The sequence below is a fragment of the Lissotriton helveticus genome, chromosome 5_1 (genome assembly GCF_964261635.1).
Source record: "Lissotriton helveticus chromosome 5_1, aLisHel1.1, whole genome shotgun sequence".
Taxonomy (NCBI): Eukaryota; Metazoa; Chordata; class Amphibia; order Caudata; family Salamandridae; genus Lissotriton; species Lissotriton helveticus.
The window spans coordinates 245,391,898-245,415,625 of NC_136065.1; the positions used below are offsets into that span (position 1 = coordinate 245,391,898).

General features: G+C 44.9%; 1 protein-coding gene across 1 annotated transcript in view; it reads left to right on the forward strand.

Annotated features, from left to right (window-relative positions):
• Positions 1-23,728, forward strand: part of PRPF4 (pre-mRNA splicing tri-snRNP complex factor PRPF4) — a 206,958-nt gene that overhangs the window by 65,010 nt on the left and 118,220 nt on the right. The window lies entirely within an intron of this gene.

Below are 23,728 nucleotides of genomic sequence, written 5' to 3' on the forward strand. Positions count from 1 at the left end.
TAGAGGATATTTGCAGAGCAGCCACGTGGGTTACACCACATACCTTTACAAAACACTACTGTGTTGATATACATTCCAAGCAGCAAGCTGCTGTAGGACAAGCTGTTCTCAAAACACTTTTTCAGGTTTCTGCAGCTGGCACGGGCAACCGCCGCTGATGGAGGGACTGCTATGTATTCTATGCTAAGATATGAATTTAGCAGCCCACATGCCTCGAACTGAATATGCTACTTACCAGTATGCATCTGTTCTTGGCGTGTAGGGCTGCTAACATTCATATCGCCCACCCTCCTCCCCGGTGCCTGTCGCAGCTGCAGATATACTATTGTATTCAATCATTAGCATGGACATCCTTTACACTTTTCACTCCATCTTCTGCCACAATGGCGAAAAACAATCTGGGGATGGAGCCGATGCCCATGCGCACTGTAGTCCAGGGGAGGAGCCACCTATCTCAGGATACTTCGAAGACTCTTCCAGGACAACAATGTGCGATCATCCGGACCCAACACTAGGCGGCGATCTAATGCTAAGATATGAATGTTAGCAGCCCTACACGCCAAGAACAGATGCATACTGGTAAGTAGCATATTCATTTACATGAAGTCAAATGTAGATATTGTTTCTCACTTTGTTCTGAGGCTTTGCGTGGACGTGCCCCTTCCTTGTTTAAGTGCGATTGAAGATTCCTACAGTAAGACATTTCAAGTGTCGGACACTTTTTGACTTTTTTTTATGTCAGTGGTTTTTAAGGTGGTAAAACTTCCACCAAATGGCCGTTGTTTTTGTCCAGCAAACACAAGACCACATCTGTCATGAAATCTGCCTATTAGAGTCTTAAAAGAAGCAAGTTTGGGGAAGAACGGTTAGCTATTGTTGTTTTTTCCTTTTAGAGTGACTTATTCTTTATGTAAAATATGGGTTGCAATAGAGTACTTCAATGGTGCACAATGATCTTGTTTGGCTCTTATTTGAGATTTCTGTTGTAAAATGTGTCCATTTGACAAACCTGGCCTTGATCATAAATTGACTACCCCTCATTGTTTTGTGAAGATGCACTTGCCCTAATATATATGTTTTTGAAGAAGCACTTGCTGGCTTTGATTTTTGGCAGAGAATCCCAAAAATTCCTTTTTAGAGATAGTTCGAAACATGAAGGAGGGAAACAAACATGTTAAACACAATAGCTAATGCATCCGAGCATCTACAGAATATTCTGAGGGATTGTTCCTTAGTACGAAATTAATTTAAAACATGTTGAAGTTCCCTTATGTTTTGAAACCCCATTTGTCATATTGGCTCACGATCCCTTTGAATCAGTGCTGCCAACAATATTTTACTCGTGGCATTAAAACTGTTTTTGTTGCTCTTACAGAGGGATGAAATATGAGTTAGCTTCAAATGCTCGCAAATGACACATGCAGTGTTCCATGGGGACATAGCTTCTTAGGACCCCCATCTTGATTTCCATCCAAATGCTTTATCAGATTTTTATAATAATCGTCTCACACATTTTCAAGCATATCTTTTACATGCCGTTTTTGGAAGCAGAGAGGATGCTCGGTTATTTGAGTGTTTGTTCTTCGAATCACTCTTGATTGCAGCGATGTGCAAAGCAGCCACTTGTGATGTGTCCAAGCATCTGCAAGCGCAATATATTGTTTGATAGCTGTAGACTAGATGCTCAGGTTAGCCAAAGCATGTAAAAGAACACCTTTACTGACTCTTAGCGTCCCAGTAATATTAGATGCGATCTTTCCACTATGCCTACATTGAGGGTTTCAATTTGAGAATTAAATAGTGACAGAAGTTAATTTAGCGTACTGCCCATTGTAGTGTAGCAACATGTAGAGGTCTTTGTCTATAGGTACTTGCTCCGTCTTCATCCCCACTTAGTTTCCTTAACCCATGTCTTTGCATGCCATCCTGGTAGAGAAAACAAGCATTTGCAGTGCAATAGGTCTTGCATTTGTGAGAGTTTCAGCTATTGGCATTGTAAATAACAACGCCTTTTATATATGTGTTTGTTTTTCTGAAACATATAATTTAAAGGCGTTATTTGCAATGGTAATAGCTTAAACTCTCGCGAATGCGAGACCTATTGAGATGGAAATGATTTTGCAACACAACCGGGTGTTGCGAAGAATTTAACTTGTGTCCCTGCTGTAGCGCTGGGCAGTGGAAATGTGATAGTGCGTGCAATACATTTTCATGTGTATTGCTGGCAAAGAAAGCGGGTGCACAAGTTGTCAATCTTCAAGTGGGCACTGTGCTTAAACCTAAAGCACGGTGCCCTGGGGCAGGAAGTAGATGTGGGTCTACGAGCTGCGGGGGCCATAGCTGAGTTTGTGTTAATTTCGGCAGCCACGCATAACAAAAGAATTAAGCGGCTGCCTCTGGCACGCCTTCACAGCCGTTGCAGGAATGTCGTGTCTGCAGTAGGACAAAATAATTACAAAAAATAGCGCTCACGTAATAACCCCTCGGCTGCGCCGCCGATTTTGCGGAAGTGCGGCACTTCCGCAAAACGGGCGGGGCCGCGTCGGCCATTGGCCGATGGCAGCACCAGCGAGGTAGTGCAGCCGTCGGCCAATGGCCGACGGCAGCATGGAAGGGGTTAAATAAACATACTGTGTAACCATATAAGTACATACTTCAGTCCTCATGAGAGTTACAAATGCAGACAAGGCGTTAGCAAGGATGGACTAACAAGCCTATTAAGGAATCAGAATAAACCATTTAGAAAGGACAGCAACAGGAGCCAATTGAAAAGATGGGCGGAGTGGGTGGAACGTCAAGTCCATACCCGAGTACAGCATGCCTTGCAGAGCATCGCATGCGCTGCCCATGCTCTTCCTAAAAAGAGGCACATCCTGCTATAATTGTTGTTCTGTCTAATAGCGAATCCCATTGCACTGATCAACGTTTCTAATCTGCTTTTTAGGACGAGCCGGAGCCAGCACACATGCTCTGCTCTGCGAGGCTTCTTGTGTTTACTCCGTGTGGCTCTGACTCCTCCCACACATAGGATTGGTTTTTGCGTGCGTCTTTCAATAATGAAATCCCGCAAATGGCTAAAGGCGGGTGCATGTCCCACCTCTTTTAAAAGGTTCACTGCCATGGCGTTTTGCCTGCAGAAGCGAGCAGCGGTGCGCAGGGCGACAGCTGCAGTGCCTCCTTGTCTCCCCTGCACCACTCCCCCTTGTTTGCAGATGTAAACCAGATTGACAGATTGTGGGTTTCTCTTGCCCAGGATAAAAACACCACTCTACAGAAATTCTGCAGTAACAAGGCAGACACTGACTGACCTGAAGCAGACGCTGCCAACAAGCCCAGAGTTCATTAAAACAATCAGAGAGCCGCGCATGCCGCTCTTTGTTGTAAAAGCTGGAATCGGGCCACCTTCTCTCAGCCACTGGCAACCGCAGGCTCCAGAAGGTGCTTCTTGTGGTTAGGCACCGCTGTACCCGCAGCCTTCACGGCAGTGCCAAAGATGCTGCTGTACAAAGATGCTCTTCCTGCAGGATCCCGCGCAGTCTCTTCCTCCCCCCACTTCACATGGGCCAGTCCGTGCGCTTCAGTGTGCTGCGCCGCTCGAGCCCCGAGGGAGAGCGGTTCCATCTTGGCCTAAGCGTCAATCAATCTGACTGGCTCAAAAACCCCTCAAAGCGACAGTGTAGGGTGCACGGACCATCACTGTTGTAAAGAGATCCGATGATTGAAGACGAGTCTTTCCGAGCGCTAGAACTGCATGTCATGGAAGAAGGCTGGAGTGAGGCTACAGTAACATTAGCCAACCCCTCCTCTGCCTTCTACATGGAGTTTAGGGTCCTTACATACGATGGATGCACCCTATAGAAATGGATATGGAATGTATTTCCACGGAAAGAGAACTGAAAGCATTGACGATGAATGAAAACGCACTGAATGAACTTTCAACACGCTTGTCCAGGAGAGTGTTAATAAATAGGATTGGCAAAGGCAATAGGTCTCTCCTATGGTAGATCGGATGGCTTTTGTCAATGCTTTTAGGCATGTTGTACAGTGACACGGCTGCTGTGCAGCATGGTTGAAAGTGGAAAAAAGCACTACGACGCGACCAGCGTTGACCACGTTATAGCTCTTTTTGTTTTAATTTACCTTCAACCATGCTGCGCGGTCACTGCACTGCTGTCCCTCCTTCCCTCCCTCCCGTTGTCAGTGCCTTCAATGTTCTCCCCGCCCTCCCTCCCCGTTATTGGTGCCTCCCCAGTCCCATTGTTGTGTGCAATGCAATAGGTCTTGCGTGCTTATTTAAATATTCTATTTACAGCGAGGTCCACTTTGACTTTACCGGCCACGCTGACTACCACTACTGCCTTTGCCCCTCCTCCAGCATCTACTCATCAGGGGAGGTCTGGAGGTGCGACTACCACCGCCGCCTTTCCCCCTCTACTGTCGTATCCTTGAGCACTGCTGTGCTCTTCGCCACCAGTACAGCTGTTGGGCGGTGGTAGGAGAATGTTGTTTTTGTGACTCGCTCCACATCACAGTCACTATCTGTGGAGTGGGGGCTTAGCTTGTCACTCTTCTTCCCGGCAGGATGGGCCGCGACAAAAGGCTTGGTTGGCATTTCCCGGTGCACTCCTGCTGTGTCCGCGAGTGTGTGTGATCTTGGACACTGGGAGGGTATCTTTGGTGACTTGCTATTGTGCGGAATAGGCTCTATTGTTAAGCCCATTGTGCCGTCGATCATTACCTCCCCTCTCCCTTGAGTACCCAGATTACCCCACACTGAGGCGGGATTGTTTCAAAAGTAAAGAAATAAAAAAAAAGTTTTTCTATTTCTTTACTTTTGATTATCGGCACGCACAGTTTAGCTTAAAATGTTTAAAGCTAAAGTCAGAGTGCTGCGATATTGCAAATGGTTGGTTCCAGTTGAATCCTAGCTGGTAAACGGTGTTGAATGTCAAAGGAAGCCCAGCTGTGTAATCGCACCATGCAGTCAGTCTTGATCGCTCATTACTGGAACAAAGATTCAGTCTCCTTTTTAGGTCTCGCTGAACCAACACACATGCTTTGGTCAGCGAGAGTATAGTGGGGCTTTCAAAAATGCTCCCAAAATCTGCAGATCGGACACAGTGCATGTGCTCCGGGCGTGCACACAATTTGTCCGCCTGCAGGCTTTGGGAGCAATTTCGCGGCCGCTTTGATGTTCTCAGTGAGCCGCGCGGCCACTGAGAACATCTAAGCGGCCGCGAAAGTGCACACCATTTGTCACCCCCTCTGTTCCTGCTGGCATTCCCCGCCCCCACCACGCAATGCAGAGAGCTTCTTTTTTGCATTATATTTCCACAAACAGTTACACACATAGCAGTGTCACTGTATGTTGTAAACAATGCTGCGATGTTAATACATGTGTAAATACTGCGTTTTGTTGCATGTTACAGACACCACGCGGTTATTACATGTAGGCGCTGGGGTGTATTTCATGCTACACACACCGCGGTGTTATTGCATGCCACACACAAGCCGCAATGTTTTTACATGTAGCACACACTTCCTTTTATTGCATTATTTTTATTATTACTGAGGCTTTTTAAAGCGCTTTGCAGCGCGTTACTCACGCCACGGCATTGTTAGCTGTGCGCACCGCTGAGTGTAGCAATATTATGTTCTACACACCACAGGGGTATTTTTGTGTACAGTTATGTTTTTGTAAGAGTTTGAATTACGCATTTAATTGCACGTTGTGGTTCATAAGATGTTTTTATATGTGGTACACATTTGAATGCCATTGCATGCTGCACCGGGGTTTTACGCGCACACCGCGATGTCACTGCCTGTTCTCCAAGCCGCCAAGTTACTCTATGCTATACAATACACACACCGATAGAATAGTACAGTGTACAAATGCACACCTCGATGTCATTGAATGTCCTTGCATGTTGAACACACCACGATGCATTGTGTGCTCACGTTGTCCCAGCTCTGGGGTGTAATAATTATGCATGAATGTGTGTATGTATGATACATATGCGCGGATCACAACTCCCCCTTCACCCTCTCACACACATGTGAGTGTGTGAGAGGGGGCAGGGGGCAGGAAGTGCTCAGCCAAACGTTTACATACACAACCCTTTACAAACTCTGCATTTCATCCCCTTCTGCACCGCTTTATTGTAAATGAGACAGGACACGTTTAGATTTGTTTTAAAATGGGAGGGGTGCCCCAGAACTGTACTTAAGTTTGATAAGTGCACCTTGGTACACCTGCCCTCAGACATACTTCTATTTATTTATGTATTTATTTATTTATTTGTTATGTGTTAAAAGCGCTAACATGACCATCACGGTATCAGAGCGCTGTACGGCGGTCGCAGTGCAGTCAAACCCCCTTTACTCCAAAGTATTATATGCACAACACTCTTTTTGACACGAACACACGTTGTGTCCGTCGGTGACATGTGCGAGTTGTGGGTCCTCAGCAAACAGACTCACGGTGCGTACTTACTGCGTACTTCTCTCACACATACATGTTACCAAGACACTCGGGGCTCCCAGCGCCCCTGTGGTGATTAATGTGTTGTATTCTCTCAGAAACACCCCTTGAAACACTTCGAAAACCCGCGCCTCCGTTTGTACATGAAACACACAGTACTTGGTTTTATGCCGCGCACCTGAGTTTGTGTCCATGGATAAGGCGCGCATGTTCTAAAGAGCCACGCATGTTTTATAAGCATGTGGTAAATTAATTCAATATTACCTCATCTCAGAATTTCTATACTTAATAATCATAATTTCAGTCAAAGCAAAGAGAGGAGTCCGTGGTGCTCGAGTACAAAAAAAAAGGTCCAGTAACTCGAGTTAAGGGGAGAGCTCCAGCACCAAGCGGGTACAGGAGTGGTCTGCAGCTTTATTCGCACATCAGAGTATTTATACAGTTTTCAGTCAATAGGCAAAAGAAGAAAAGAGAAGTGACAAGAAAAAGGGAAGTGACAAGCAGTAATTTCCAACAGATGTGTCAAGGTAGGGGCGTGTCTTGTGTCTCGTGAGAGGGCATGCGATGTGTGGAAATGTGTTCTCTTTCAGTTGAAGGCCCTTCTTCATTCGGGGTTTATCTCTGGCTTAGAGTCAAGAACAGGAACCATCTTGTGTAAAACAGGAACTATCTTGCTGGTTCTGGGAATTGGCTGAACCACAAGAGTCAAAAAGAGGAACTATCTTGTGTAAAACAGAGACCATCTTGCTGGTTCTGGGAATTGGCTGAACCACAAGAGTCAAAAAGAGGAACTATCTTGTGTAAAACGAGACCATCTGCTCTCTGGCTTGCAGTCAAGAACAGGAACTATTTCTTAAAACAGGAACTATCTGCTGCTGGTTCCCAGAATTGGCAGAACCACAGAAATGTGTGGTCAATGAACGGGGGTGCCAGAGGCAGGGTGTCTTGCTTGTGGGTCTGAAGACAAAATGGATGTCACACACAAAACGGGTGCTTGTCTGAATGAGAAAAATGGCTGTCAGGCAGAAACAGGGAAATGATGGGGCACAATTGTAAATTTTATTTCCACATTCCCTCCTTGCCCCAGAGTGTACCTACATTATATCTCAATTTGCATGAGATCATCTATACATTCTTGTAGCATAATTCTTTCCCTTTCTCTCTGCTGGACAAGTGGTTTAGGAATGCAGTTTGCAGCGCATAGACCGCACAGGGCAGAACCACATTGGATGCAAAGGCAGCATCCAGTTATTATCAGGAATATTATACCTGCTGCTGACAGCAGTTGCCATCCCCAGGACGATATTATCTTCCAGAACCAATCGGACCACGTCCAAGTGCCAGGTTCTTGATGTAAACCTACGGCTATCTTGTGTAATTTTGTTATGGCCGTGTATACAGATGGGGAATTATCAGGAATAAATATACAGCAGCTAGAGCCTATAATTTTACAGGCTCCGCCTCTGTCAGCCAGGATGATGTCAAGGACAAGGCGATTTTGGAGAGTAACCAATCGTATGGCGGACTGCTCCTGGGTTAAGCTCCCCAGGGCAGACGCCGTCTGGTTTACAACAGCCTCTAAGGTCCTTGTCAACCTGCGTATAAGCTTGCTGTTCTGTACAGGGCCGACAAAGAAGAAGAACCCTTTGTTAAAATCTGTATACTGTTCTCATGAGGTTTCTGTTTGGTCAACCAAGGAGGTATCGATCGTTCTTTTATGTCTGACATGGGGCACTAGGAGGTCTCGGTGGTAAGTGGATGGGGCCACAAAGACAGGGGGTAACAGGAATGCTATATAGCAAGTTCCCCCCCAGTTCAAGGGCAGCTGCACATAGGCCGTTTGGCCACAGACAAAATAAGTATGGCGAGATGCTAGAAATGAGGACTTTCCTCTGTCTTCAAAACTTATAGTGGTATGACAGTCACTGTGTCCTAATGGAACAGAGCCATTTTTCTGGATGCACAGGTGTCCTTTTACTGGTGAGACCGAGATGGAAGGGGGACCAGCATTCTTTTTAGGTTTGGTATTTAACATCTTGTAGGACATGGTCATGTTCCCTTGCTTGTATTCTTCAGTTTCTAGGACTGTACCTGTCGCCTGAGGATTTCCATCCTCATTTGGGTAACAGGCAGCACTAAGTACCCTGTTTAAGTCCCCCCAAGGCCACCCATTCTTGCATGAATTATTTCCGTCAGGGCAGGAGGTGGGGGTAGTATCGTCAGCTGTTATTAGGGCGAACCAGGCTTCACAAGTCCCATTATAGGAAAATGGAAAGGGGAAAAGAGGCATCCCTCCCTTTTTAGGTCTCGGCTAAGCACGCGGAAGCGCGTTCTCGCCGAGAACCTATTGTGGCCGTGTCTGCTTCCCAGGAGACAATCCTGGCCACGCGCATCGCCTTGGAGGCGATTTGAAACTGCCACGCGCACTCGAACGCGCGCTGTGGCCAGGCGCTGTCTCCCTGGGAAGCTCAAAACACTACACACGCATGCGCATACACACAGACACACACACAAGGGCACACGCACATACATACAGAGACACCCCCCCACACACATACACACACGCGCGCACACATACACAAGTGCACCTAGGCGCCCCCCGCCCCGCCACCGTCACCGTCGCACACATACATACACACACGAGCATACACACACACACACACACACACACGAGTGCACCAAGCCCCCCCAGCCCTTTGGAACTTACCTGGCTAGCCTCGGGCCGCGAAACGCATTGACTCCGCCTGCCTCCTCTTCCGGTCCGGACGCGGCCCCGCGGCGGGATTCCAGGGGCATTTTCTGACAAGAGCACTTATCCATGCTGGCTGGACTCCATTTGATTCTTTTTGTTAACTGGCCCACGTTTAAATCAAGAGAGCAGCCTGCTAATTTGTAATTTGTAATTCTTGTGCGTCATTGCTCCTATGTTGATATCTATGGAAATGGGGAGGTGGTCACTCACTTGTTTGCTGGACCTTACAGGTTATTCGTCTTTTTAGCTGGTCTTTACTCAAAAAGATATAGTGTAGAGTTGATATGTCTTTGAAATTGTGAATTGATTTGCACCCTTTGGTCCTTTCTAAATTGGATTATCCCAGGTCAAATTCTTTGCGGCAAGCTTGTAATAAGGTTTGTTGATGGTCGCCCTTGGTTGCCTAACACTGGCCCATGTCTCGGGTGTTAAAGACTCCAACCACTATGCACTTGTGCATCAGTTGCTCATATAAGAATGTTTTTACTTGTTCAATGATGTTCTTGATATTGGCCCTTTTTACATTACATTGAGCTATTGGCATTGTAAATGACAATGCCATTTATTTATATGTTTTAAAAACAAAACCATAAATAAAAATAATGTCATGAGCAATGCCAATAGCTCTAACTTTATCAATGCCGAGACCATTGCATTGTAAATGCTTGTTCTGATGAGGTGGGAGGCGGCCACATATCCAGCAATTTGTGCTATTGCTGGCCTGATGAGTGTAGTGTAACATCTGTATAAAGGTATTGTTTTGCAAGGCTAGTCTATGGGCTTGTTCATGAGGGGGTAGGTCATGATATGTGTGTTCCTGAGTGCTGTTGGGTGCATGAGAGGTGTGTGGTGTTGGAGGAAAAACAGTGTCGAGGATCCAACCAAGACACGTCATAATGGTTATGAAGAAAAACAATATCATTAAACATATGATAGAACCACTACGCAATTTCTTAAAGTTCTTGTTTCTGCTTTTCATTCTATCTTTTTTCCACATAGTCAAGGTGTTTAAATCCATCCCCATGCTCCATCCACTTCACCACTGCACCTGCGCCCAGTGGACTTAATTAGCCAGAGTCCGGATGGCAGACCTCAACTTTGATTTATATTCTTGTTGTGGGGTCAGTTCCAAGGGCACAAAAGATTGTTCTGTTACAATGTCACTAGGGTTGGCAGTGTTGCCGGCAACAGTGTCTCTTTGTCCAAAATATTTCCGACAGTGGCTCGCGTGTAGCCAGCCCTTCCTGCCTTCGACCTTCACCGCTGTCCGCGTGGTTAGGAGCGCGAGCTTCGGAGTCTACCACCTGGGCTGAAGAGGACTGGTCCTGTCGAAGTTTCTTATCACCCAGTCGCCGAGTCGGATGGTGTGTTCTCCCGGGGCGGTTTTGTCAGGGAAGGCTGCAGCGACCTGTGAACGTCAAGATTGGAGTGCAGACATCAAGGAAGCCAGGTAATCAGTTAATATTCTGCTGTCTACATCAGTAATTCTTTTAGGCATTGGCGTACCCCACATATTTGGTTGTCTGCCAAAGACCACCTCATACGGAGATAGACCAGTTCTGGAATGTGCTACCATACGCATGTAGAAGAGGGCAACCGGTAAGGCTACCATCCAGTCCACGCCTTTGTTTGTACATATCTAGGCCAATTTTGTCTTCAAAGTCTGGTTGTATCTATCTCCTAGACCTGCTGCTTGAGGATGTCTTACACAGTGAAATTTCCAAGTGTACCCTAACAGAAGAGACACTTGCTTCATGAGTTCAGAGGAGAAGGGCTGGCCGTTGTCTGAGTAGATGACGCGGGCAACCCATATCTCGGGAAATATTCTCTTACTAGTTGCTTAGCAGTTGTCGTTGCAGTGTAATCTGGGACGGGATAAGCTTCTGTCCATCTGGTCAGAGCACATACTACAACTAGCACATACTTGTGACCTCTACATCTCTCCATCTGGATATAGTCCATTTGGAGAACTTCAAATGGATGGTCAGGGGGTTGGAATCCACCCTGCTCCACCTTTGTGCCTTTACCTGGGTTGAACTGATTACAAATCATGCACGTTTTAACTTTTTGTTTGGCTGCAGCTCTCAAATGTTTGTTGTGCCATATGTTCTGTATGCTGTCTAACATTGCTTTTTCTCCCAGATGCGCTGGTCCATGTATGGTGTTTATTATAACCTGTACCATAGCATCCGGCAGAAACCATACTGCTCTTTCAGGTGTCATCCAACCCTGATCTGTAAGGACCCCTCCTTTTTCCTTCCATTCTAGCAGTTCTTGTGGTGTGGTGTGACTTTGAAAGGGGTCTCGTATTGCGTATTGGCGGTGTAGTATATTCAATTCTGTGTTTGCTGCTAATTTGGCTGCACTGTCTGCGGAATCATTTCCTTTTGATATTTCATCGGTTCCTTTTGTGTGCGCTTTACACTTTAATACTGCAACTTTCGCTGGTAACTGACTGGCCTCTAAGAGGGCAGTGATGAGTGTAGCATGCTGTATTTTAGACCCGTGTGATGTGAGGAATCCTCTCTCTTTCCATAATGTGCCAAAGTTGTGTACAACCCCGAAAGCGTACTGTGAATCAGTGTAAATATGAACTGATTTTCCTTTTGCTAAGTGACATGCTCGTGTTAGTGCTATGAGTTCGGCTGCTTGTGCCGACAGTATCTCTATCTTGTGTGCTTCCAAAGTGTTAGAAAGGGGAGTATCTTGTAAATCTGGTCTGGGTTTGGTCACTAAATCAATTATGTCAATACAATCGTGAAGTTGTTCAGTAGGAGAGGTCAGTGGCAACAGTGTTGCTGGGTTTAAAATGTTGCATCGTCTAATCTCAATATGTGGCTGAAAAAGCGTCATCTCATATCCGGTGAGTCTGGCTATTGTCAGATGCTGTGTTTGCGTTCTGTTTAGCAGAAGTTCTACAGCGTGTGGGACCTGGACTATCAGATGATGTCCCAATACAATAGCATCGCTTTGTCTAATAGCTTGTGCAGTAGCTGCTACTGTTTTTAGACATGCAGGTAATGCTTGTGCTACTGGATCTAATGTACTTGAAAAATAACCACATGGTCTATGTCTGTCTGCTTGAAGTTGGGTCAGGACTGATAGTGCTGTACCTGAGTTTTCTGTTACAAACAAGGTAAAATCTTTGGTGTAATCAGGTGTTGCTAACACTGGGGCTTGACACATAGCCTTTTTAAGAGACTGAAAAGCTTGCGTTTGTTCATCTGTCCAGGGTAATTGTGGAGTAGCGCCAGCTTCGAGTGTTGTCAGCTGCACTAATGGTTTAGAAATGAGTGCAAATTGCGGGATCCACTGTCTACAATATGAGGTGAGACCAACAAAAGCTCGAACTTGTTTCTGTGTTGTTGGTTGTGGTATTTGTTGTATGAGTTGGATGTGTTCCTGTGTAAGCTGCCTACCCTCCTTTGACAGCAAGTGCCCAAAGTATGCCACTTGCTGTAAACAAAATTGGAGCTTACCAGGGGAAACTTTATGGCCATTTGCAGCTAGGAATTCTAGTACTAGTAGTGATGCTTCAGCACATGCTGCGTCAGATCTGGCCGTAATGAGGATATCATCAACATATTGTAGTATTTTATTTATTTATTTATTTGTGTATTTATAGAGCGCAGTCCTGTCCCCCAAAGGGCATCCTGGCGCTTTGATCTCGGAACAGATGCACTTTATCCGCTCAAGCATTTTTTAGAAACAGATGCGTTTTTAATGCTTTCCTGAACGAAAAGTAGTCCCTGTGGCTTCTCAGAGAGAAAGGCAGGGAGTTCCAGAGTTTGGCCGCTGCAACACTAAAGGAGCGGCCACTCATCCTGACTCTCTGGAACCTCGGGACTACAAGTAAATGCGCCGAAGAAGAGCGGAGGGGCCGCGAAGCGGAGTACCACGCAAACATATTTTGCAGAGGAATAGGACCCTGTTGATGCACAGCTTTAAACACCAAACACGCAGCTTTATACTGTACCCGCAGGTGTACCGGGAGCCAGTGTAGGTCTCTTAAAGCTAGCGTAGAAGAGCTAGACCTAGGGCGGGAGAGAGCCAACTTGGCGGCCATGTTCTGCACCCGTTGTAGCTTCCCCATCAGGTTTTTTGGGGCCTCCAGAAGTAGCCCATTACAATAGTCAAGACGACTTAGTATGGTACCACGAACTACTTCCGGCCTGGTTTGAGCGGGGAGAAGGGGCAGAACTTTGCGCAACATGCGCAGCAGCATCATGCACGTAGAGGTGGTTTTGTTGACGTGCATGTCAAGCTGTAAGTTTGAGCCGAAGATCACCCCCAAGTTACGGGCTGATTCCGCAGCCAACACTGGCTCGAGGAAGGTGCTAGGCCAAAAATTCTCTGGAAGAGCCCGCGGGATCCGGTCTATGGAACAATGGAGCACCTCCGTCTTGGAGCTATTAAATTGTAAGGAGTTAGCTCGTAACCAGTCCGCTGTGGCTGCCATGCAGCGATGGAAAGTCTCCAGCGAAACCGCATTGTTCCCTTCCAGAGAAAAGACCAGCTGGGTGTCATCGGCGTAGTTAAAAGCCGAGACACCAAAGGATTTTATTAGCTGGACTAGGGGGCGAAGGTACAGGTTAAAAAGTATAGGGCTAATGGCCGAGCCCTGTGGAACCCCCTGTCCTACACTCCTTGACTCAGAGCGAAATGGGGGGAGTGACACCAACTGTTGCCGGCCGCCAAGATAGGATATCAGCCAGTCTCTTGCGCCCTCAATGACCCCGCACTCCTCCAGTCTCCTGACAAGGGTCCGATGGCAAACCGTATCGACGCGGCCGACATGTCGAGCAGCACTAAAAAGGCTGCTCGACCACTGTCGACACGCGAACGAAAATTGTCCAATACGGTTACCAGCGCGGACTCCGTCCCGTGCCCGGGGCGGAAGCCAAACTGGGCCTCATCGAACCAGCCGATGTTCTCCAGGAAACCTGAGAGTGAGCGAGTCACCCATTTTTCCAGAATCTTGATAGGAAAAGGGAGCAAAGAGATTGGCCTGTAGTTGGAAAGACAGGCTGAGTCCAAAGTTGGTTTTTTGAGCAGAGTTGACACTACTGCTAACTTCCAGCACTCTGGCACAGATGCCAACTCCAAGGACTGGAGACAGATCGAGAACAAAGGCTGATAAAGTTCTGCGTGAAAAACCTTCCAAAATTTGGGAGGCATAGTATGGCTGTATGCGTGGGCATTTGAATAGTATCCAATTGTCTTTTCAGCGCTTGGCTATATACACTTGGACTTTCGGTGAAACCTTGAGGACCTCTTGCGAATTGGAAACTTCGTCCTTGTAAGGAGAAGCTGAAAAGGTATTGACTGTCTGGGTGAATGGGTATACTGAAGAATGCGTTTTTTAAGTCAATGACAGAAAAATGCGTTGCTTCTGCATCTATGGCTGTGAGTAAAGTGGAGATGTCTGGGACCACAGGGTGTTGTGGAATGACACATTTATTGAGCTCTCTCAAATCCACCACTAGTCTGTAGACAGGTGGTGTTCCTGGTTCCACTTTTTTATGAACTGGTAAAACAGGGGAATTGCAAATGTTCGAAGTTGTTTCTTTAATCACACCTGACTGTATTAGGTCCTGAATAATTAACATTAATGCTTGTTCAGCTTGAGGTGGAATTTTGTATTGTCTTATACGTGGTAGTTGGGCTCCCTCTTTCAGTGTAACCTTGTGAGGTGTTATTTTCATACATCCTACTGTGGTGGAATCAGTGGCCCATAGGGTGTGTGGCAAATCTTTCAAACGCTCGTCTAATTCTCTACTTGTGTAGTGGCCCTTAAAATCTCGTAGAAATAATCTGACATCTTTAGGTGAGCAAACAATAACAGCTCCTAATTCTTTCAATGTTTTTATACCAAGCAAATTTTCTGGACATGATTTTGTCAATATAAGATCTGTAGTTGTCGTGAGGGGACCAACCTGCAAGGGCAGTGGTTTTGACGTGGCGTTTGTCACAGGTTGTCCGGAGAAACCCAGAGAAATACTTTTTGAACCCGAGAGAGGAGCCTCTGGGACCTCTTGATGGCTTATTGTTGTTTTACTGGCCCCAGTGTCTAGTAGAAACTTCCTATCCTCCCCAAGAAGTCGGACCTCTATAAATGGGCCTTTCTGATCTACTGGGATGGAGATTAGGGGCTGTTTGTCATCTTCTCTCCCTGGGCAACATCATGAAAAATCTGGGTAGTATTCAGTGTAGTCGCTGTCTATAATGTTCATTTGGGCCATTTGTGTTGTCGGTGGAACTGAAGGTGTTGAACTGCCTTGGGAAACATTCTGTTTTGGCTGATATGGACGAGGCTGTGTCTTACCAGTAGCCAAATTGTGCTTTAAGACAGGGCAGTCTTTAACGAAGTGTCCCGTCTTTTTGCAATAATTACAAGTGCTCTTCACGTTTGTCTGGCTACCTGGTGTCTGTTGGCGCTGGGGTGCAGTTAGGGCTACTAATGCTTTCATCTTGGTGTCTTTCATGCGTTTCTTATCATTTTCTTCTTCATCCCTAATGTGATTTTGGTGATATTGTAGCATTTGTAACACCTGTGGTGGTGTATGTGCTTGCCAGGTACTTTCTACTTTTAGTACTCTTTCCTTAATAGCTGGCAAGGCGTTGTCTTCTAATTTGGAAACAAATAGATGCGGGTAAGCTTCGCTTGTCGGCGTAAGGCCGCTATTTACCGCAAAACATTTTTCAAGTCTGGTGTAATAATCTCCTATGTCTTCACCATGTTTCTGTTTGCAGGAGGAAATGGTATCCCAGTCCTCCTTTTTCACTGTCAGTAACTGTGGTAGCACCTTTAAAATAGTGCCAGGAAGTGCTTTTAATCTGTCTCCTATACCTTGACCTGCTACTCTAGTATTTTCGTCATTCTGAAGTTCGGTCCATCTAATGTGTTCACCTGCTACTTCCCAATCTTTTTCTCTTAGTTTGTCATATATACCCGATGGCAACAATAATTTCAGAATTGCTGTGATATCAGAAAGAGTATATGTTCCCATCATTAATACATCTCCTAATTCTTTAAAGAATCCAGCAGGATCCTTTGAGTGGGAGGGAACCATCTCTTTTATCCTTAGTAACTCAAGTTTTGTCAAGGGTACATAAATAAAAACGCGTTGTAGCGCGCCATTCGTGTCAGCTCTGGGGTGGACCTCTCTCATGGGGAACTGGCGTGTTTGAGGAAGTCTATTAATTGGTCCACAAGTATTATTGAAAGATTTATATTCAGTCGTTTTCTGGTATTTCTGTCTAAAATCTATAAATGTGTTCAGAAAAACTGAACTATTGTGGAGGAACATGTTATCAGCGCAGTCAGACAGAAAATCTTCGAGTCTTGGATCATGTTTAAAATGAGTGTCATTGAGTGTGATGAGATGTTGTACCATGTAGAGACTTTCTAATCTTTGATGTGAGCGTGGTAATGCTAGAAAAAGTTGGGCTATGAAATCATTGTCATATATCTTATATTGTGAGACCCATAGGGTCGCAGTTCTGGCTATTTCCTCCTCCTCCGGTGTAAGCGGGGGTTCCTGGTCTAACCAGTAGTCTAATGCATTGGATGTATTTTCAAATAACTCATCTGGAGATGACCGTTCAGAGTGACCTTGGAGGAATGTAGGCGGGAGTGTTCGTGAATTAGGGGCGGAAGAACGAACGGGTAGGACTTTTTCAGTAGGTTCAGTAATTTCCTCCTCAAGTTTCTTATTCTCTTCATTTATTTGCAAGTTTTGCAGAATACGGGTCACCTTACGGGTGAACCTGTCTAGTACATCATTTATAAGTTCTAGACTAGTGTGGTCGGATGCAGAATCTAATAAGTCAAAAAGTGAAACTGGTACATTTCTTTCCTCTGCTTGTATGTGTTTTATGAAACAGAAAAGGAGGAACCTATACATGTGCATTTTTACAGGGTGTGATCTTCTTGTAGTCATAGCGTTAATGGCTCGTGAGTTCTCTCCAGTACGAAGAAACTCAGAGGCCGCTTGAAGAAACGTGTCAATTGCTGGTAGATGTCTTATTTCTTCCCAGGAGTCATGAAGTATTTTACTTATTCGGCCCGCCTCCCCTGTGTTGCTCGGAGTCGGGTCATAGGGGCAGTCGGGAATTGTTTTACCTGGGTCTGGACCTACAGCACCCCCTTCTGGAGTGAGAGGTGGTATGTTATGATGTAAAAGGGGTGGCGGAGGCAGAGGGTGCTGAATTACTGGAACTTCATATGGAGGTGGAGTATCTAAGAGGAAATTGGTGAAAGTATCCTCTGGTGATGGGGCGGTAGGTTGTGTCTTAGGTGGTGCAATGTTAAGGTTTTCAGGTGCAGATGGCAATACAGGATAAAAACCAGTAGAAATGGCTGATTGTTCCCTTTTATTCCTTTCACTAACTACTTCTTTCCCTATTTCTTGTAACTGTTCTTTATTGACCTGCTCTGACATTCTCTTACCCTTTTCAACTTTTGAACACTACAATGTCCTGCCTAAGTTTTAAACAACTAGTGGAAGTACCCACACATATTAAGGGTCATACCCTTGATCTTGTATGGACCTCAGATCCTAACGTAATACTTAGCGGTGTTTTACCATGTATTTGGACCGATCACTATCTAGTGAATTGTGAGGCCCATATTGATGGCCTTCTAAGTAATCCGCCTCGGAGAGTCAGGAAAACCCGTAAATGGGATGAGATTGATTTAAAAATCCTGACCGAAATACTTCCGAAAGTGGCTCGACCTCTTGTTGGAATTAATTTGGATTTGGAATATACAGACCTAACGCGGTGTTTGCGTCAAGCTATCGATCAGATAGCACCTGAGAGGACACAACTCATTAGAGGCCCAGGCAAAGGAGCTCCATGGTTTACCCCACTCCTGAGGGAGCATAAACGAAAGCTCCGGGCTTTGGAGAGATCCTGGAGGAAAACTAAACATGATATAGCCAGGGATCAGTACAAAGCTTCCCTTTATAGGTATAAAAAACTTATATTGCAAACAAAGGCGGAGCACTATGAGTCTCGTCTAAATAAGGCTGGGAATATTCAGAAAGAGACCTTCAAAATCTTAGCTGAGCTGAGCAAGAAATCGGAAAGCTCAGAAACCATCATAGACTGTAATACCCTTCAGGGATATTTCCTAGGAAAAGTGGAGAACATCATCTCGGAAATAAAAAGTAACACGGTGAATGGACTTGTCCTACACCCTGATCCTCATAACTCCATGGACTGCACTATCATGGAGTTTCCAGAGATAGATGTGTTGAGTCTGGAGCAACTGATGGGTAGAACTAAATCTGGTTCCCCAGCGGACCCGTGCCCCCCTAGTGTATTTCGGGAGGCACGTCCCATCCTGGAGGAGCGTATTATCTCCCTCCTTAATAGATCTTTAGAAACGGGGTATCTACCTGTTGAATTCAAGGAAGCGCGTGTTAGGCCTTTATTGAAGAAACCCGGTGCAGATCCTGCGGTCTTGAAGAACTATAGACCGATCTCTCAGTTGCCTTTTCTTTCCAAGATTCTAGAACAGCACGTCCTGAAATTTCTATCCCTCTACGTGGAGTCTTATGATCTACTCCACGAGCGACAGGCAGGGTTTCGAGCACACCACAGCACCGAATTGGTGATGCTTTCAGTGCTGGATGAACTAAGGGGCATGGCTGACATCAAGAAATCGAGCGCCCTGATTCTTTTAGATCTGTCAGCGGCGTTCGATACTGTCAGCCATGCTATGCTCCTGGAAAGACTCAACAGCTTCGGGGTTAAAGTCCAGTAACTCGAGTTAAGGGGAGAGCTCCAGCACCAAGCGGGTACAGGAGTGGTCTGCAGCTTTATTCACACATCAGAGTATTTATACAGTTTTCAGTCAATAGGCAAAAGAAGAAAAGAGAAGTGACAAGAAAAAGGGAAGTGACAAGCAGTAATTTCCAACAGATGTGTCAAGGTAGGGGCGTGTCTTGTGTCTCGTGAGAGGGCTTGCGATGTGTGGAAATGTGTTCTCTTTCAGTTGAAGGCCCTTCCTCATTCGGGGGTTTATCTCTGGCTTAGAGTCAAGAACAGGAACCATCTTCTGTAAAACAGGAACTATCTTGCTGGTTCTGGGAATTGGCTGAACCACAAGAGTCAAAAAGAGGAACTATCGTGTGTAAAACAGAGACCATCTGCTCTCTGGCTTGCAGTCAAGAACAGGAACTATTTCTTAAAACAGGAACTATCTACTGCTGGTTCCCAGAATTGGCAGAACCACAGAAATGTGTGGTCAATGAACGGGGGTGCCAGAGGCAGGGTGTCTTGCTTGTGGGTCTGAAGACAAAATGGATGTCACACACAAAATGGGTGCTTGTCTGAATGAGAAAAATGGCTGTCAAGCAGAAACAGGGAAATGATGGGGCACAATTGTCAATTTTATTTCCACAAGCACATGCTTAGTATCCTAATAATGATAGTTCGTAAGTAGAGTATTTCACTCCGAGATGTAATCTGCACATGCTCATGAACATACCGTGCACGCTTCTGGTTACACCCTGTCCTCTATGATATCTGCATGACGAATCAGTGGACACCAGATTACACTCGCTGTGGTATGCAGCGGTCCGCCTCGCTGAGATTTAATATAGATTTTGTACAGCGAGTCCCACCACATTAACATTTTCAGGTAAGGCGTGTTAAAATAAGCACTGAGGAAGGAAAGGATTTCCGTTTTCTCGAATTTTACGTCAATTAAGAGGCCCTCTGCTGTGTCAAATTGGCCATCTATCCATTCGCTGACTTTGATGGATTTGAGGAGGGGCTAGAAGACAAACGGCGCCTGATATCTGGTTGAGTACAATGCTGGTTTCACTGGCTCTGTGGGCAGTGCGACCTTTAACACTAGGAGGCACAAAAGCACTACTGGAGTCCAAACCACATTTATTATGTGTTATGTGTATTTTAACACCTTAATTTCTTTGCTGATTCAGTGCTTCCTCCTCGTTGGGATAACCGATCAAAAGCGTCAGCGTTTTTTCTACATTTAGGAACAGTGTTCTACTTTTGAGCATATTCTTATTTTACAAGCTTTTTGCTAAGTTCATTCAGTCTGGGGCCTGAAAGGGAAAAAATGGCATTCGCTCACATATATAGATTTGTTCAGGACATTTTGAAACTTAAGGCCTAAATAGCTGCTTTCTAGGGAGTCGATAAAAGGACTACAGTAAAATTGATGAGCAAAACAGGAAACACAACAAATACAGGTTGTCAGGAATATATTTAATCAGGGACAAGTGTGTTAATAACAAACATGTAAAAGATAATGATACACTGATGTGAGTCTGAACTTCTACAACTAGTACTGCAAATCAGGAGGGAGAATGTAAAACTGAGATTAATTTATGAAACCGGTTGTAATAACAACATCGAAGCGTAATGACATTCATATAGCGTTTACTACCCCTGACGAGCCGTTCAGTTGATTGGTTATTCGCTCATGCTGGCGTTTCCCACCATCCTTGGGGCGTTACCTCTGCTCTTTATTACCAGGATGTTTATTTTCCCTTGTACACAAACTTGCAGCACGGACAGAAGGCTTATTTGATACAGGACACTGGTATTTATCTGGGTGCATCTGTCTCTCTCCCTAGAACCGATAATGACAAGCCACCTGACTACCTGTTATTCAGAGACGCTCGTGATAAACCATTTTCATATGAAGTGCACAAAGCCTACAGCTCCCACAATGCTTCATGTTGCAGAGTGCTTTACTGGCTTAAAAGACAGACATTCAGTGCCAAAGTAAGCACAGTACCGAATACACTTTGCAAATTACAGTTTTAGTGCTTTCTTATTCCTATTTCTGGGCAGTGCAGTTTTTAATGCCACCTTCCTCTTGTCCTTTTTAAAAGGTTGATAATTCCAGCCCTACCCTCGCTCTTGTAATTATGACCAATTACAGACTTTCAAAGCAATATAGAGAGTTAAAGGGCTCTGTTTGTCTAACATGAGGAGGGCTGAAATCTAGAGTAAGAGCTGAACTTTTGACATAAATAAATGCAATGGTAAATTTATATTTCACTGCAGGTGAATTGGAAGACACTAACGAAGGAGACATTACTAGCATAACTTGCATGTTCGGCCTCACTCTATTTATCTATCGGCCTCACTCTATCTATCTATCTATCTATCGGCCTCCCTCTATCTATCTATCGCCCTCACTCTATCTATCTATCGCCCTCACTCTATCTATCTATCGCCCTCACTCTATCTATCGCCCTCACTCTATCATATCTATCGCCCTCACTCTATCTATCTATCGCCCTCACTCTATCTATCTATCGCCCCTCACTCTATCTATCTATCGCCCTCACTCTATCTATCGCCCTCACTCTATCTATCTATCGCCCTCACTCTATCTATCTATCGCCCTCACTCTATCTATCTATCGCCCTCACTCTATCTATCTATCGCCCTCACTCTATCTATCGCCCTCACTCTATCTATCGCCCTCACTCTATCTATCGCCCTCACTCTATCTATCTATCGCCCTCACTCTATCTATCTATCGCCCTCACTCTATCTATCTATCGCCCTCACTCTATCTATCTATCGCCCTCACTCTATCTATCTATCGCCCTCTATCTATCTATCTATCTATCGCCCTCTATCTATCTATCGCCCTCACTCTATCGCCCTCACTCTATCTATCGCCCTCACTCTATCTATTGCCCTCACTCTATCTATCTATCACCCTCACTCTATCTATCTATCGCCCTCACTCTATCTATCTATCGCCCTCACTCTATCTATCTATCGCCCTCACTCTATCTATCTATCGCCCTCACTCTATCTATCTATCGCCCTCACTCTATCTATCTATCGCCCTCACTCTATCTATCGCCCTCACTCTATCTATCTATCGCCCTCTATCTATCTATCTATCGCCCTCACTCTATCTATCTATCGCCCTCTATCTATCTATCTATCGCCCTCACTCTATCTATCTATCGCCCTCACTCTATCTATCTATCGCCCTCACTCTATCTATCTATCGCCCTCACTCTATCTATCGCCCTCTATCTATCTATCTATCGCCCTCACTCTATCTATCGCCCTCACTCTATCTATCGCCCTCACTCTATCTATCGCCCTCACTCTATCTATCGCCCTCACTCTATCTATCGCCCTCACTCTATCTATCGCCCTCACTCTATCTATCGCCCTCACTCTATCTATCGCCCTCACTCTATCTATCGCCCTCACTCTATCTATCTATCACCCTCACTCTATCTTTCACCCTCACTCTATCTATCTTTCACCCTCTATCTATCTATCTATCGCCCTCTATCTATCTATCGCCCTCAATCTTATCTATCTATCGCCCTCACTCTTATCTATCTATCGCCCTCACTCTTATCTATCTATCGCCCTCACGCTATCTTATCGCCCTCACTTTATCTATCTATCGCACTCACTCTATCTATCTATCGCATCACCACCGCATCACTCAGCACCACCACAGCATCACTCGGGGGCATCACTGAATGCCACAGCATCACTCGTCGCCACCACAACATCACTCAGTGCTACCACAGCATCAATCTGTGCAACCATTCAACAACAACTGGTTCAAATATGTTCTCTCAATGTTACAAGCTTTATTACAAATGTCACAAAAAGATGTTAAGATTTCACTTCTGTTCTTGGACTTTCGTCACAATAAAAGACACTGAACATAATCATCACAAAAGTTATTTACAAAATGTTAAGCTATTGCCATTATGAATTACAATAACGTTTATTTAAGTATTAATTATTAAAAAAAATCAAAGCCATTGTTATTTGTAATATCAATACATCTAAGTCACGTAAATACAACACATATTGCAGTACAAATGCTATAGGTGTCACATTTGCTAAAGTTAAAACTATTGGCATTGTAAATTTCAAAGCTATTAATTTCGCTATTTTCAAAACCAACACATAAATAAAAAAATTGTCATTTACAATACCAATAGCTCAAACTTTCCTAATGTGAGACGATTGCATTGCAAATGCTTGTTTTTTTCGCTTCAAAAGCTGCCGAAGAGCTAGGTTGAAAGACAGGAGCTTACTTTTTGCAGCTGCTTTTTACATCTGATATGTTAATTTATGGCGTGATTACCCTAATAATAATCATTTGCATCACAAACCAAACTAACAAGTGTTTGTGCAACTGAATATGTTTATTTCTCCCAATGAACTCAATGTCACGTATGTGATCAATTATAGAAGAATTAAATATTGAGTTGAAACATGCATAGATTCATATTTAGGCTGTGGATGTAACACGCAACTCTTTGCAGTCAGTGCATAACCCCTTGAGCGTTTTTACGAGGATTGGAACTTAACATAATTACAATGTTTTGGGATAATCTCTAAAACCGTATGAACCTTGTCGGGCATTAAATTATCATAAACAAGCATACAACGTTGTCTTTTGTAGCAAGAGTGTGACAAATTTGGATGTACAGCACCTCCAAAGGTTT